Raw genomic sequence first — 15829 nt, 5'->3', positions numbered from 1 at the left:
GTGGGCCGTTCAGAAATTGTCATGCTACCTAGCCGGCTCGAGGTTTATCATTGAGAAGGATCACTGCCCTCTCCAATGGCTGCAGACCATCTCTCCCAAAAATGGCCGCCTCCTGCGCTGGAGCCTCGCTTTGCAACAATATTCCTTTGAGGTGCGTTACAAAAAGGGGAGTCTCAACGGTAACGCCGATGGCTTAAGTCGAAGCCCCTAACGTAGGAATCCGCCTCAAAGTTGTTGGTTACTGATGTTTTCTTCCTGAGGCAGGATTTTTAACATATTGCTTTTGTTTAGTGTTTCAAAGTGATTATGTGCTTTCTTGTGCAATTTTCCAATTTGTGGACGCGTTCTGAGTGCTGCTTGACTACTGTAAGGAACTAGGCAGTAGTATAAAAGGGGAAAGAGCCTGGCAGAGCTTAGTGAGGGTTGTCTCGTACTTGCTAACTGAGCGGTTGCGTTTCGGCGTAGTTCTAACGCTTGCTGGGAACGAGCACAAAAATGGCAACTCTCCCGAAGTGACTTTGCAGTGTCCTATGTGATCCTGAACCCGAGAACGAGGCCTTCTCTGTGCGCTGCGCTCAAGCAACGTCGAGGGACGATCGGTTTCGATTACGAGCATCATCGAGCGACATCCCTCTGGACAGCGGATGCAGTCCCCTGACCATCGGGATCTCCTTCTCCCGGCGGGCCGGTCTGTTACGTCTCGCCTTCGACGCGCGGTATAGCCGGCGCGGATGCAACGGACGCCGCGGCTTCGTTCATCGCGGCCGCAACGCCTCCCGCCAAGCGCGTCCAGGCAGGTTTCAGTGCCACGTGTCGTCGTGCGTGCGTGTGTGTGTGTGTGTGCATGTTTTGCCCACGCTTGTCAAAGCGCGGCAGCCGGGGAGAGGAGCTCCCCAACTGGGAGGCGAGGAGGCCTGACCGGCGCCGGCCTGGCGGACGCGCCCGTCACGCCTGAACATGTTCATGCGTCGCCGTCTTGTGCGACTCATCCCAAGCCGCTCCTTCTTGCCCTCGACTCCGAGGGTATATAAAGAGAGCTGCCCCGGACGCCAACGAGAGCCTTCGATTCCTTCCTTCGAGTAACGTGGTCGCCCTGACCGGCTGCTCTTTTGCGATGCCAGAATAAACAAGTTGTTCTGTTGCCAGTCGACTCATCCTTTGCCGGGACCTTCGGATGTTTCCAGCTTTGCCCCAGGCCGCCAGGCCAACGCTACCCTTGGGGCTTGCAACCCAAATGCAACACCGAGTAGAAAACTATACTCCAAAACTACCCGTTGCATGCAAAACATAACAAAGTATAAGTAAACGTCTTTATAAAGTTATAATCAAGAACACAAGTCGTTTCTCCCCATACTATTCTTTGGACAAGCTCGATTGACAAGCCCCTCATCTCTTCTGCGTTCCTCAAATGCACTCGCGTTTTAATTAAGCTCTAACGTATAAAAAACACAGCGCTCGTGGTGTCCACTCTTCCTTTGTCCTTTGCCGCTTCGTGCTGGCACTATGTTTTATTGTGACAACACTGGGCAGTTTGTTCCCACAACATAACTTTTTTTAACGCAGTGTTTCCCGCATGACATCCTCTATTCTTTATGCTCCATAGAACCCAGCGTACCTAAGCAAGCGCGTATTATCACACTTGTGGGGATACACGCGAATCCCCTGACCCATAGTAATGGCCGCACTAATTATCACGCGATGTTGTGCGCGCGCCGTTCGGGAGGTTTGCGAGGGAGGACACTCACGCCGCCTCCCCTTCCTTTCTCGCCCCGCGGAGACTTCCTCTTTCCCCTCTTAGCACGGAGAGACCTCCTCTCCACAGATCGGGAGAAGGCGCGTTCCTCCCGAGGCTCGCTCGTCTTCTGGCGGGAGCTGTGCACACGCGCGGACGCAGATCTGCCGCGGAGACCGCTGCCGTTATCGCCCAGCCACCGCATGTGGACTGACCGCCGCGGGCCATGAGCGAAGAGACACGCGAGGTGAGCGGAACCTTCCTACTCCACCATTTTTTGTGCGTTCCCCCTATTTTGTGCATTTCACCCCCGTACGCGAGCGGAACACTCCCTCGTTGCGGCGGTTGCTTAGTTGCTTGCTGCTACTTGTATGCCTCTGGAGCAATAAACGCTGATCCGAGTAGAATACTCGTGTTTGTCCCCTCTGGCCCGAACCCGCTGTGGTTGCGACTTACCGCACCGCGGGTTGGGTGTCACAGCTCTGACTGCTAGGGCTGGCACCCTGGTGCTAGAGAGCGACTACTGCTTTTAGCCCTTTGAGCGTTATGACATGAATAAACCCCATACCCTTCTACCGTGAACTTGAGAGTGGAGTTGCGGGACTACTACTCAAGAACGTAGGTGACGCCATTCAAGCGGAGGCTATAGGCACCGTGCAGGAGTAACTCCGGCGCGACCCGCGCGGCGGAAAAGGCAGACCGGTTGGGAGACGCGCGCCCGCCCGCGCCGCACAAATGCGCCGAAACTGCCTGGGAGTGCGTCGTATTCTTTCTTCTTTCATTGTATTCGTGCCATTATGTGATCGAACATTATAATTGCTGCGTAGCAGTCTGCAATAGCATTCCTTTAACTCGCCACGGACGAGGTTTTTCACGCTCCTAAACGAGCTACACTATGGAAAGCAAGACGTAACGGTGGGTGGCTCTCGTCCCGACATATAGTGAGCCGGCATTGTCAGGATTTACTTCATGGCGTCCTTCACAAAAGAGAAAAAGATGGCAGACTACACTACCCTCCAATCGTATTTTTCTCACCATGTGAAGAAATCGAGCTACGCGGCAGTACGGCTCCTGCATTTTCTGCTCCCAATTAGCCTGCTCGACAGAAGGAAAGCGCGTGCGCCAGGAACCACAGAACGCGTCTGGTGGCGCGCGCCGACGGAATTGAAACTGCATAACCCTTAAAATGTAGTTTGGCCTATATTGGACAAACGGCTCACTCTGCCCGCGATAGCATGCGTGAACACCGCTACCATGTGGGTGATCAAGTGGCGCCTTGGCGTTCGCTGCAGAGAACTGCCCCTCCAGAGTGACAGTTGAACGAATATTGTCAGCAAAAGCAGTGCAACATGGAGGTCGGCCAGTGGCGAATATGTACATTGACGAACGACATGTATAGGATTGTCTGATGTGGCGATGCTCGGCTTGCTATGTGCGTCATAGGGTAGCTTGATGGCGTCATCCTATTTTTCTTGTCATTGCAGGGACTTGCTCTACCATTTGCGAGTACACACACTAACATTACATGCCACCGGCTTTTCTCGTAATGGGACTAGTAATGCTTTCGGATTAAAACTTGAATTTTATACATTTATATTTTGCAACGTTGGCAAATATAGGGTCATGTTAGGATCCTGGGTCAATGACCACCTGCGCTTATCAGTACAATGTGTAGAGAATGATCAGTGTGCATCATATTGACATACGCAGCAGACTACCGCAACATTTTGTCCATAAAAACTCTTCTGTCATCAAGAAAAGAGGAAACTGTGCACCCGAGAGGTAATTGAAGCCTGTAAATATTAATTCTGGCTAAGTCTACTATAGGTTAGAGTTACCTCAATCATTCTCACAGACAGGAATGTATCGCTTTCTACGAACCTAGACGGCCGTCGTATGCGAGTTTTCAGGCTTTTTTGTCAGCTTCTCGTATTTGCTTTTCACTTATACATCAATTTTAGCTCCCTCTTCGTTCATTCCTATTCTTTTTCCGCACCCTTTCTTTCCTCCTCCACTTTCCCCACAGCGTTCTTTTATTTTACTTTTTGCTGTCTCTGCCTTTGCTTAAGTACGTCCCTCTTCTCACAATACTCCCTCACGCAATCCCTTCCGGTCGACGCGCTCGTGGCTGGCTTTGTGTAACGTTGTACCACATGTGGAGGGGACGTTTTCCAAAAATCTTGTTCTGTATTTTTATACTTCTTTCTTCGCCGTATTTTCTTGTCCTCTCTCCTTCACTTCGTTGTTGGCTTTTGCTTGTTCTTGGGCACATTCTCCTTATGTCGGCTGCTCTTTTTCTCGAGCTTCCATATACTTGGAAACAGACGCCCAGAAGCAATTAGGGCTCGTCCGTATCTCTCTTTCTTGTGTTTTAATGCTCCCCTACTGTTTGTCCATCGCTATGTCACTCCAACTAGCCCAAATCACCACCGTTTCACTGTAACGGTGCCGAAAACTTTCCCACGGCCGCCCAACTGGGCGCGCGCCCGTTCCAGGCGGCCGCAACTCTCCCAACGCATCTGCTCCGGCGCCCACCGGCGGCGCTGCCTGTTTGCCGAGAGTGCTGCCCCCGCGTTCACTGGCAGGTGCAAACACTGTGGGGAGGTAGCTGACACCTACCACATGGTTTGGGCTTGCCAGCGCAACTCAGCTCTCTCCCCCCACCCCAACCCTACCAGAGAGGAATGGGAGGCGGCCCTGCTTGGCTGTTCGGACCTTCAGTCCCACAAGGCTTTGGTCAAGAGGGCTAAGCTGGCGGCTTCGACCAATGGGGTCCCGGAATGAGGACTCCACCCATTGCGGGGCTCTTTAAAGAGTCTCACCTCATTCATTAAATAAAGGCTTTTCACCACCACCATCCTGGGTTCCTGCACGGTTCCCATAGCGAGAACCGACTTGCACTCAGCTCACGGCTCCACCGGTTTGCGTTGCATCAGCGCGAACAGTGACACACGGCACTTTTGGGCAGCATGAGAGTCATTCTCATAGCGCTGCGAAAAAGTTTCACGACAATGAACGTGTTGGTGGACGGTGAACTTGTTAAAGCGGATTCTTTTGAGTATTGGTAGGAATGTGAATATTTCTACAGCACATCGCGCTTCACGCCAAGGACATGGATACATACCAGTGACTCTCCCGTCCTAGATCAATGCACTAATTAAGGCTTCCAAGAGCATACATAAAAACAAATGAAAGTAATGAAGAGAACAGCTTGGCGATAATAACAAGTAGTGTTATCTTTTCTGTTACAGATAAAAATGATCGGCAGTGTCATAACCACACTTGCGTAGCATCTTAGCAATAATTTGTGTAACGCTGCGCCAACAACACAGGGACCAAGCTTCCATGTGGAAGTAAACTGCTCCTTTTTGTTCCCCTTTAAACAACCGCTTTGTTTTGATTTGTTTTTTCGTTCTGTGGCCGTTAGGTATTCTGCAGCTGTTATATGTGCATCCGGGCGCCGCAGCATATGCCCTACCCAAGAATGAAAGTTAAACCAAAAATTCTTAAAAAATAACTGAAATATGAGGAAGTTAAGGTGACCCCTCGATATTATAGTCACTATGATGTACTCACAAAAAAGCCATGAGGTGGAAGCGACGAAAAATAACGGGTTGAAGCCAGCCATATGTCGTCTTGTGTTTCACTGCGTTGGTGAGGGCAGCTTCAGCAATCTGTACATTCGTATATATGCAGAAAGTCGTCTAGCTGCAATGCTTACATTCAGTTTATCTAATTCACATTGTCCTGTTTTGCGGCATATGCACCTGTTGCTCAGTGCGAACAACTGTGTCGGTGCAGTCTTCGTTTATAGCTTCTTTTTGTTCGGTGAATTCAGAAAGCGCTTTCTTTCACCTACCAAGGCTGTGTTGATCGATCAGTGCCCTTGTGCAGGCCAGGCACAGCTGTCGCTTACTATGCGTGCCGATTGTTTTGGGGCGACGGCTCATACATATTATTTTCTATTTCTCTTTGTACAAATAAGATCAAAGAAAATTAGGCTTCCTGCTTCAGAACTTTTGTGTCCTCTCACTTCATATCCGAAGGACGATGGTCTCGGTGTTGCATGCTTTTCCATGTGTTCCCTCCGCGGTTCCCTGTTCCAAACATTGTGCCTTTTCCTAATAGGCCTTATACCCCTGTCACACGCGCACTGTAAAGGCACTTTGAACTAATGCTCCTTTACGCTCCTAAAGGAGCACTACTTCAAGGGAGTTCGTCCGTGCTACACGGTCGCGGAACGACTTTCGCAAGAAGTTTTTAGCGCCCTCATCGGCGAAAAGTGTTATTAAAATTGCAAACCTCACTGCACATGTAAACACAGAAATGTCACAATTTTTCTAGTAAATTAGTTTCATAACCGTATTATGTTAAAGCAACGCAATTTTAACTGCAATAATGACAAGATTTTCCATGTACAGAGCATAACATCACAGTGCTGGCCACACTGAGACCAACTCGCTCAGCCTGGCTCAGGCTCAGCTTCGTTCTTCGGTTGTTGCCTTTGGTTCTTTTGCCCCTGCGATCGTTGTTTTTGTGGTCACGTTTCTCTGGTGTGCCTTGTGTTCGGCAGTCTCCATCAAAATGAGTGACGATCCACGCGACGACGCGTTCGGTCCACGTGGTGCGCGGTTTTATCGGTTTGGCACTGCCAGACGCCGCAGGTTCACCGCCACTCATTTTGTCGACACACACACAAACACAAAAACAAGCACGAAAATGTATATAAAAAAAGAGCAGTGCAGTCTCGACGTGCGATAATCGTGGGCGAGCAGTGGCGACCTGAGTCTAGTGGCAACAGCACCGCAGATGTGACGAGCTGCTCTAAGTCGCTACTCGCTACAAACAACATGGCCGACATGGCGGCATATTTACCGTGGCTACCGTGACGCTCATATATCTTGAACGAGAGTATGGCGTGATGAGACTGCCACAAAACAAATGATCTTATATTTTAAAACACCACTAATCTTACGAAGTGAATTTATAAAATGAAAATTGAACGTTTCTTTTCTCAATTTATTTATGCTGTTAACTCGCTGGGAGAGAGAGTATACTCCCTTGAAGCCTCAAAGGACGAACTCGAGCTGCCTTGTTTCGAAGCTCCTTTGAGCTAGGTGTCCTTTGGCGCGTCCGTGTGGCAGCGCGCGTTCGTCCTTAGAGTAATGGATCATTAGTTCAAAGTACCTTTACAGTGTCCGTGTGACAAGGGTATTACTCATACCTTGCATTCTGTACATTTCTTATTCTGTGATCCGCGGCATCTCACTCCGCGGTCCGACACTACGCGGCGCGGCGGGAGCGTTCTACTGGCTTCAAAAGTAGGGTGCCACTCCTTGAAGGGGTCATGGCCGCCTCCGTCGGGACGGAGGACATATTTTTCCCTACTCCTCGCTTCGTCTGCTCCGGCTGCACATGCGAGGTGCAGCGTCCGCTCGGCCTCTTTTCCTCGGCCACGGGATTGGCATGATTGCGGTGTTTCGCGGGCAACTGTGCACGAACCACTCCAGAAATGGCTGGAGAACGATCGCTTTTCTAAACGATTTAAAACAAAGCTCATCTTGACTCTAAACACAAACCGTGACAGGAGGCAGTTGCCGAAGACTTGGCGTAAATGCAGTGTAAGTACTGCAGTCTGTGTAGCGTTTATCGCGATTTCTCCGTAGTTATGCCTGCCTACTACTGCAGACTAATACCCAATGTTTGTGCAAGAAGCAGCGTTAGTGTTTCTGTAGGCGTTCATTTGCAGTCACTCCTGTTTCCGCGTATGCAAGCATATCAGCCGGAGTCGTATGTTGTGTTGCAGATGCTTACTGGAGAATCATTTCTTATAACAGGCAGGTGGGGACGTATATCGTGTTCTTTTTTTTCGTGCAGAGACTGGTACAAGAGACCTTTATCTGAACTGAGTGAGGCATGAAATACAAGCGCGCGTTGGCTGCTGCGCGCGGGCTTATAAGCGCTCGCGCAATGCTGTTCGTAATCGTTTTGCCTTGCGCTGAAAGCATCGCTATTAATCGTTAAAATGGGCATGAAAGAAAGCCCATCAGTTGCCACTGCGCATTATTTTGCGAGGCAGTTTTGTCAAAAACAACTTTTATGTGTGCGAAAGTTTTTTTAGCGAAATTTATTGCCCCAGGGCATCAATGATGCGTGAAGGTGTGGTGAATGATGTAGTAGAGACTAAATGAATGGAAAAAGGTTAACTGATTTGATCAAGTCCAGTACAGAACGATGGTACGGTCCCTGCTCCCAGGCAATGTATGAAGCAGGGCTGCTTGGTGAGAGACCTGCTACCATCAAGTGCCGGATCCTTTTAGGCTTGAGAGCTGTGCAGTCCCACATTAAGTAATGAATGTCGGCCTCAATGTCTTCGTGTTTACATACCGGACACCCTGGCCGAGGAAACAATTATCGGTACTGAGGCCACTTCCGAGTGACGGCTGGTGTAAGGGCAACCCCGACCCGGATCCTCCTAAGCGCAACTTCCTGTGCACGGGTAAGACCGCGGGGGAGGGTTACCGCACACGGAGGGATGAGAGCACGTGTGCGGCGCCGGAGGAGTTCTTTTCTTGATGAAAGGATGGTAAAATTGTCCGAATGAAATAGCCGAGGCGGTGATGAGTTTGTATTCGCAAGGTGGGTCGCTAAATCTGTCTGGCTTTGATAGGTCAGCAGATCCCGTGGGACCCACACAATACGTACTGGCTGCGGGATGCGTGCCGCGAGCCGGTGGATGTCCTGACATATCGTTGGACAGCGGCTAACACGTCGTAGCAACCGGACAACTTGAAGGGCGTCAGTGCGGATGACAACGCGGGCCGCAGAGAGCATAGTTATGTCGGCTACGGAGCAGAGTGCTTCTTGAACTGCAACGAGCTCAGCACAAAAGGACGAATGGGGTTCCATAAGCTGAAACCAAGAGGTTTGATTCAGGGCAGGTCTGCACGGGCAGTTGATAGCTGTTGTTGCTTTGCAGTGTTGTATGCTTGCGTCTACGTAGACAACAATGGATCCTTCAGGCAGGCAAGCATCTTGTTCCTCAAATTTCTGGCGAAGCAACGATGCCGAATTAGCAGATGTTGGCCGGCAATTGTCTGTTGGCTTGTTGTCACTGAGCTGTACAAACTTCCATGGAAGAACAACTGGCGTTGGCGGCTGAAGAATAGAGTGTGACGTTGCATAAGTCGTCTGTGCATGCGTGGAGTGCCATAGACTGGCCTTAAGGCTGCGCGCTTCACTGCGCTGCTGCACCAGCTCATCAATGGTATTGAGAAAAAGTGCAAAAGTGTGCGCAAGTTGTTCAATGAATAAAGCTTGTTAACTTCTGTTGATGTGAGCTTAGGTATAGTGGATAAAGTGAACTTCGCACTAGTGGAATATACCGAGTGTTTCAGCGAACAATCTCAAAAATTTTCAAAGGCAAGCTTTTTTTGGTGAAACTATGGCTTTAGCTGCATAGTATTACGAGCGTTGGCGGACATCAGAAAACCGGTGAACCGTCTTATGTAGTAAGCTGGTTAAATATCTTTTAATATATTATTTTTTAATATATCTTTTTTAATATACTTTTTAATATATCTTTTAATATATTACCAGTAGAGTTAAGCGAATAGTTGCAAATAGAGATTTGCAGCCCCTCGTTAGCAATAGCCATATCAGTTTCTACAAGTTCGAAAACGCAATTTCCCTCGCCACTCTGGCTCGAAAAAATTTGGCTCCATCGTGCAAACACACGTGCGCTTTCGAAGGCATGCAGTCAAAGCAACCCTTCCAGTGCATTTAATGAGCGACAGCGTCAAGGGGGCTCGCGTTTTCGAAATTCTAAAAACCGATATGGCTATTACTAACGAACGGCTACAAATCTCTAATTGCAGCTAGACGCCTAACTATACTTGTTAAAATTTACAGGACTGCACTTAGGTCAGCTTAAGAGCGCAAATTCGAAAGCATTTCCCTTTCCTCTCTTTCTTCCTTCCTTCTTCATTTTTTTCATGGGAAGTAGGCTTAACTATGTCGACTTCCATGGCTATTGTGACGCCCGAACGACCTTCGCGAGAATCGAACCCACGACCTTTTTTCGCTATCGCCATCATTATTACTATCATAACCACTGTCATCATCATCGCTATCAGCGGCTATCACTATCGCTGTCATCGTCATTGCTATCATCATCATCGCTATCACCCACGATCGCTATTGTCAACGCTATCACTATCAATATCTAGCGCTAAATATATCACTGTCAGTAGCTATCGTTATTACTATCAGTAACTGCCATTATCACTATCGCCATCTATCATTATCACTATCACACCATCACTATCAATTGCTATAATTATCAGTATCTATCACGATTTATTACCATCTATATACTAACTATCACTACTATCATTACATATATGTTTCTCACCTCCACGTTTGTGACCCATTAGTAAGTAGCGGTAAGGTAAAGCTGTTGTACACTTTTCTCTTTAGGGATATTGGTAAGCTGCCATTCATGAACTCAAAGAACCTGCCATACGCTCCAGCCGATTCTTATCTTTCTAGTTATTTCCCTCTCATGATTCGAATCAGCGGTCGCTACCAGCCCTAAGTAGACTGATGTAGTTCCGGTTCAACGTTGAGTCCGGCGCCCATGCACTGCGAGGAAGAGACGCTTCGAGGCCTTCTGGAGGAAAGAACAAAGAAACAATTCTATTTACATTATGTACAGGTGGTTATATACCACAGCGCAGAGACGCGTCTTCACAAGAGAGTGGTGTATGAATCACGAGACCACAGGAGTCCATGAGAGTCCAACACGAGTTCAATACGGTCCACCCACCTGCGTCTGGCGCAGGCGTTATATAGCGATGGCGCTCCCTAGTATACCTAGGAATTCCTAGAACGAGGCCGGCTCATGCACGTGGAAGCGCAGAAAGGCGGCGAGCTTGCGGATGAGGAGGACGACGCGTTCCCGTTGGTACGTGCTCCGCACAGCGCCAGTTTATGCAGGCGCGCGTTTCATATCCCCCATTTAAGCCCTTAGCATTGCGACGCCACCGTGAATTGGATGCAAATGTGGAGAACGGCTCCACTGATGAATGGCGTCTCATGATCGCCTACAGTCCCGGTCATAACACGACGCATTCCCTTACCACTTCCAGCACCTCGCTTCTAATTCTCAAATGCTGTCCTCTTCCGAGACTGTTGAGCAATACTTTGGTTTTCTGCCTATTAATTTTTTCCCACATTACTGTCCTTCATTGATCATAATGTGCAGTTCAATTCCGGAGTGACTTAGCAAGGCAATGTCATAAGCGAATGGCAGATTACTAACCTATTCTCCATTAACTCTTATCCGCAATGTTCCCAATCCAGGCCTCTCATCAACTCCTGTAAACAGGCGGTGAATAGCATTGGCGAAATCGTGTCTCCATGCCTGTGTGGGATACAATGGTATCCCTCCTCGCCCCCCGCCCCAGCGGTGATCGTGCCTTCCACGCGCGCGCGACACCGGGAATATGGTCAGCAACGTTTTGCTCCTCAGGAGGTAATGCCCTAGGGGATGACAGGAGCAACTCGCGGCGGGGAACGCTCTCTTTTTGCTAGCTGGCCTTATTGTTGCTGTAGCTATAAATGCCGGTCTGTGTGAGCCAGTGTGTTTTTCCTTTGTTGCCTCAGAGCAAGGCCCGCCGTGGTCGGCGTGCGCTTGGTCGTACGCGATCACGGGTGATGTCGTGCGCGGCTGGCTTGGGCACATCCGGAGCCCCAAGTAATCACGTACGGAACGCCGCCTGTGTGTCTACAAGAGTGCGTACGCTGTGATCCATTTCCGTTTGACTCCACATGGAACTAATGAGTAAAGCGGACGGCGACGGAGGGCAGTTCGGGGTGCGCAGGCGACCCAGCTTGGCCGGGCCCCATTGTTCGCAGCCCCGCTCCGAGAAGCAGCAACGGAGACGCGCGACGCCTTTCATCCCTACCGCGGTGACGCTGCCCAAGGCCATGACCCGGGCGGCAGTCGTTCAGTGTTTGGCTAGGAGGCAATTTTGGAGACGCGTTCCTCATGTTCACTTTGAGCGATTATCAGCTCCACATGACTGCTAGGCACTTCCTGTGCACATGGGGGCATCAAGAAGGATTGGGGAGCGGTGGCGCCTTAAGTGGCCCCTCGGGGACTGCTTTCGACAATCTGTGCGGTCCTCGCATGCTCTTTAAGCGAATAAACATGCCGCCCAGCGGGGGAGGATGGAGTGTTCCGAGAGGGGAATTGTTATTATTCGTGACAATGACATGTCCCCTCTCCCCAATCTTTATTTGGGCGTGTTTTACTCTCCTCTGTCTCTTTTTCAATGTGTTTTCCTTTCCTATGTGTTTTATTGGATGTGTTTTCCTTTCGCCGGTCCTTGATTGGATGCGTACTTGTGTTTTGACCTAATTGGTTGGTGTCCCCACTGAGGGCGGGGACTTAGGGATTAAAAGGAGACGTTTTGGTGGGGCCGGGGGTTGATTTCGTCTGGTCACTTTGCGGATAAATCACTATGTACATAGTTGTTCGCCATGTTGTACCTTCCGTTCTGTCTTAACTATTTTATTTGCGATTAAACAGTTTACTTCCTGAAGTTCCACGAGTAATGTGACTGAGCAAGTTTAGAACCTCAAGACGTTGGCATCCAACAACATCTACCTTTCCCCTTCGGGCTGACATCAAAGAAGAGAAAGGGGTAAAAGGAACACAACTGGCGCAGTCGGCAGGATTGCGACGTCTTCCTACTCGAGGCAACTGAAGGAGGGCGGAAGTACAAGGCGGCGGACGAGCTATAGCGTGGCACGTCCAGAGGAGAAGATTTCTAGAGTGACAGCTGGTCAACGCCGACGTGACGCTGAAGGTTCAAGTCAGCGGGCAGCTGAAGGAACCAGGTGACCAGAGTCAAGGAGGGCGGGGATCAAGGAGACGAGTTTCAACCGAGACCATGCGGTGCAGCGACCAACTTCCGGGCCAGTATTCCATGCTGGGGCACCGACAGCCTCGTAAAGCGGAGCTTCGGTAGCCAGGCGAGTACCTTTCTGTTTCTGTCGGGCTTGTGCTTATGCCAAAGCCTTGGGTTTTGAGAAGTGACAGTGTTAAACAGAAAGAGATGGAGAACGGGGAAGGAAACGGAGAGTTGGCAGCCGCGAGTCAGGCAAATGAGGGTCCGACGTAACCTCTGACAGTTAGCGCGCCGGTGCAACAAATGACCGAGTTGCAAGTGCAATTACGAATTGCTGAACTAGCGGTGGAAAAGGAGCGGTTGGCTTTGGAAAACACAAAGCTGAATCTTAAGCAGAGCGGAACAGCGGGTGCGCTTGGTTAGAGCGCGGGAGCGAGCGGAAGAATGGACGAGGATAGAAGGTTGAAATTTGCTAACCTTATGAAAGGCGTCCTCACGCCGATGCCGCTTCATGAAGCCCTGGTGCCGGGGTGGTTCGAGGACGTAGAGGCCACGTTGGGGTCATACGAAGCTCCAACCCAGTGGTGGGCTGGACTAGTTTTGCCACACCTAAGCGAGAGGGCACGCATGCTACTCACGCGGTTGTCCGCCGAGGAAAGGAGCGAGTACGCACTCCTGAAAGCTAAAGTGTTAGACGACTTGAGGCTCACTGCCGCCGAATACAAGCGTCTTTACTCATCCGCGAGCAAAGGCCCAAAGGAGACGTGGGAGCAGTTTTCGTTACGCCTGCAGAACTACATGCACTCTAAAAAAAGAGGTGTAAAAAAGGGGTAAGAAAGGGGTAACTTCGAATTTTACCCCTTCTCGGCAGGCATGGAATAACTTTGCACCCTTGAAATACCTGCTGCGAGACGTTTAGTCTGTTTCGTGAAAGTTGCACCTTTTTTATCCCTTTTTGTCAGTGTTGAGAACTGCTTTTCGTTTTTTATGCCTAATATGGTGGAAAAAATGCTTCCTGGGATTTCTCCTAGAGGGCACTTTGGTTTAGTTACTGAAACGTTGGAGGCCAAAGCAATACTGAGGCATTGTTCGCACTTGCGCAGTATCTCCATGCTAGCGGGTTCTTTTTACTGAAAAGCGCAGTTTTCTTTGTTCTTAAGAAGTAAACTTCTGAGCACGGCAGTTCTAGTTGATCAAAAAGACATCTTTTTTCTATGTTGAAGTTAGAGCAAGATGTCTTATAAGAAGAAAAAGCTTTATATCGAAGCTTTGCTGTTTTTTATCCTCCGAGAGTTGGTGATCATAACTTACCACTCTAGGTGTAATTTTCCATTTAGCAACAGCACTGAAAACAATGACAATGACGAATCATTTTTATGGTGCAATGCTCAAAGAGGCAGCCAAAAGAAATACATGTATGCGAGGTCAGGATTGATTTCCGCAACCTTCGTTTTTTAAACATGCATGGATCAAGGTTTTTGTAGTTCTTCATTTCTCAAATACGAGGTAGCACATTGTTTTACTTATAGCTTTAAGATGGTGCCATTACCAACGTTGTTTGTAATGCACGTCGGATGAGGGCAGTTGCATGAACGCGTCCTTGAAGCAAGTTGTTCTTAAGCGGTGAGCACCCTCAGCGATGTAAAGCTGGACTGTCGTGGTAGTACGCGGGACGCGTTTATACTCCGACGTAACGCGCGCGCGCGGCACGGCGACGTCACGTTGGCCACAGCGAGACCCTCTACACTCCAACGGCGCTTGACCGCCGACACATTTGGCGGGTTCGGCGCACCTCGACCACACCAGCGGCAACTTGGAGTGTGTTTCGATTTCGCTCCGAGCGCGTCAGCCTACGCCGGCCCGGCCAGACCGGTTCCGCCTCTCGTCGAGGCGGCATTTTCCCGTTTTCCAAAAATTATGGTAACCGTCTGGAGTTCAGGTTTGCACAGATTAAGGTGAACACCCCTCTCCATTTCTGAAAAGTTACAATGGAGGGCGACTGACTCATCTCTCTTCGCACTACCCCGGTTCTGGGCAGAGCAGGAAGTGAAAACCAATCTCTGAACGAGGGTGTCTGTCGGAAAGCAACTTCTTTTAAGTCAGTTTTTCTGGAATTTTGAAAGTTGAAACCGAAAATTCTTCTACACGTGAATACATGCTTTTAATTTCCTGCTCTGCCAACAGAGGGAATGTGTGTCAATCGCCTTCCATTTTATTCTTTTTATAAAAGGAGAGAGAGTGACGGCCCTTAATCTCAGTGAACCTGAAGCCCCACAGGTTACCACCAACTTTCGAGATCGAATGTAAAGGGTGGTTCACATGCAAGCGATTCGGCGAATAGAGCGAACAGCGGCGCGGCGCTACGAAGCGTTTCGCGAGCATTTGGTTCACATTCGTCGCCACTGCGTGTTTCCCACCGCTGCAGTGGCTAGAATTCCAGGCACAGCACAACTACAGTGAACTAGAAGTTGGACTGTTGTACAACCGCTGCGAAAACCAATGTTGCTGGCAAAAGATATGCGCTTGCAACCGCTTTTGGTGCCGTGCAAAAAATAGTTTGTCGTTTATTTTCAATGTTTATTTGAGTAAATATAAATATCGCGTTTTAAGCATTCATCACCACTTTATATAATTTCTATTTTTAAACAAAATTTTGTACGTGTGGCGTACAAACACAAACACTGGTCTGTCCACATGCTTTCTTGCACGATGCCTTTTCTGGTCACGTGGCAACGCCGAGCCGTCATTGGTAGAGATGCGGTGCTGCCGCGTCGCCGCCGCGAAAATTTCCAACTTGCCCGAACCTCGCCGCTCCAGCCGCTGGAGATTCCATCGCCACTTGAGCGAGGGTGTATGCGCAGCGGCAGCGGGATTCGCGAGCTGGTCGCTTACATGTGAAAAGGGCAGTTGGCGAACGGTACGCTGTTGCACCTTTGTACCTGTTTCGACCTGCTCCTCGCGTTCGTAGCCATGCTTTGCACACAAAAGAAGAGAGAGCGAGTATTTATTGCGGATAAGCTAGAGACTAGTGCTGGTACAGGAGCGGAGCTTGTCGCCCTATAAAGTCAGTGGAAATTTTGGATTCACTGAAACTTTTGGCTACTCATTGTGTCCTTTCAACAACTCCCCTCTCATACAGATAAAAAAGCATCTTCCCTCTTCCTTTTCGAACAAGAATGCG

Source organism: Amblyomma americanum, chromosome 1 (assembly GCF_052857255.1).
Source record: "Amblyomma americanum isolate KBUSLIRL-KWMA chromosome 1, ASM5285725v1, whole genome shotgun sequence".
In the NCBI taxonomy this organism is placed as follows: domain Eukaryota; kingdom Metazoa; phylum Arthropoda; class Arachnida; order Ixodida; family Ixodidae; genus Amblyomma; species Amblyomma americanum.
The sequence above is the reverse complement of the archived record's forward strand: the minus strand, read 5'-3'. Positions refer to the sequence as shown.